This window comes from Micropterus salmoides, unplaced genomic scaffold, assembly GCF_014851395.1.
Source record: "Micropterus salmoides isolate LMB-PRFRI ecotype aquatic unplaced genomic scaffold, ASM1485139v1 Ms_hic_scaffold_2, whole genome shotgun sequence".
Lineage (NCBI taxonomy): Eukaryota > Metazoa > Chordata > Actinopteri > Centrarchiformes > Centrarchidae > Micropterus > Micropterus salmoides.
This window is the reverse complement of record NW_024041150.1, coordinates 9,113,008-9,114,791: the sequence shown is the minus strand read 5'-3', so window position 1 is coordinate 9,114,791 and position 1,784 is coordinate 9,113,008.

The following is a 1,784-nucleotide window of genomic DNA, read 5'->3' as shown; positions in this document are numbered from 1 at the left end:
TAAATCATCCAAAATTGACGTAAAATTCAAAATGGCCGACTTCCTGTGATTTTAGGGCATCGCTCCAAGAGGCTTTTTTGTGCGTCTGGACAAGATACACGTACCACAGAAAATTCGTGCACGTAGGTAAAACGTGCGGCGGGGGCTGCTTCGTTAAAAGTCACTTCCTGTTGCCAGCAGGTGGCGCTATGACTGTGTGAATGTCGCATGTACATGTGTTCAGGGGGACTCTCATCCTACATGTACAGTTTGGTCCAGATGTGAGCATGTACACTGAAGTTACGACAACTTCCGTGTCATGGCGAAGAGTTGATCTTTGACGCCACGCCACGGACACGCCCATTGACGAAAACTCGCAAATAGCACAACTTTTCATCTTCAATGCCTTTAGAAGGCACAGCACAAATTTGAGGTCGGTCGGACTAAATCCCTAGGAGGAGTTCGTTAAAGTACGAAGTGTGTAAATCATCCAAAATTTGACGTAAAATTCAAAATGGCCGACTTCCTGTTGATTTTAGGGCATCGCTCCAAGAGGCTTTTTGTGCGTCTGGACAAGATACACGTACCACAGAAAATTCGTGCACGTAGGTAAAACGTGCGGCGGGGGCTGCTTCGTTAAAAGTCACTTCCTGTTGCCAGCAGGTGGCGCTATGACTGTCTGTGAATGTCAGCATGTACATGTGTTCAGGGCGGGACTCTCATCCTACATGTACAGTTTGGTCCAGATGTGAGCATGTACACTGAAGTTACGACAACTTCCGTGTCATGGCGAAGAGCTGATCTTTGACGCCACGCCACGGACACGCCCATTGACGAAAACTTGCAAATAGCACAACTTTTCATCTTCAATGCCTTTAGAAGGCACAGCACAAATTTGAGGTCGGTCGGACTAAATCCCTAGGAGGAGTTCGTTAAAGTACGAAGTGTGTAAATCATCCAAAATTTGACGTAAAATTCAAAATGGCCGACTTCCTGTTGATTTTAGGCTATGGCTCCAAGAGGCTTTTTTGTGCGTCTGGACAAGATACACGTACCACAGAAAATTCGTGCACGTAGGTGAAACGTGCGGCGGGGGCTGCTTCGTTAAAGGTCACTTTCTGTTGCCAGCAGGTGGCGCTATGACTGTGGGTGAATGTCGGCATGTACATGTGTTCAGGGCGGGACTCTCATCCTACATGTACAGTTTGGTCCAGATGTGAGCATGTACACTGAAGTTACAACAACTTCCTGTTTCATTGCGAATCATCGACGCCACGGACACGCCCATTGACGAAAACGCGCAAATAGCACAACTTTTCATCGTCAATGCCTTTAGAAGGCACAGCAGAAATTTGACGTCGATCCGACTAAATCCCTAGGAGGAGTTCGTTAAAGTACGAAGTGTGTAAATCATCCAAAAATGGCCATAAAATTCAAAATGGCCGACTTCCTGTTGACTTTAGGCTATGGGTTCTTGAGGCTTTTTTGTGCGTCTTGATACGATACATGTCCCCAGAAAATTTCGTACATGTAGGTTGAACGTGAACGAGGGGCTAATCATTTCCAATTTTCTAGGTGGCGCTAGCGAGTCATTTTGCCACGCCCATGTGCGAAACTTGTAGAATACGAAATTTTTCACCGGTTCTGACATGTTTGCAAATTTTGGTGAGTTTTCGAGTATGTTTAGGCCATGTCATTTGGGCCTACTTTGCAGAAAAAAAAAAAAAAAAAAAAAAAAAAAAAAAAAAAATCCGAGCATTCAATAGGGACCTCGCACGGTCGTGCTCGGGCCCTAATTAAAGCTG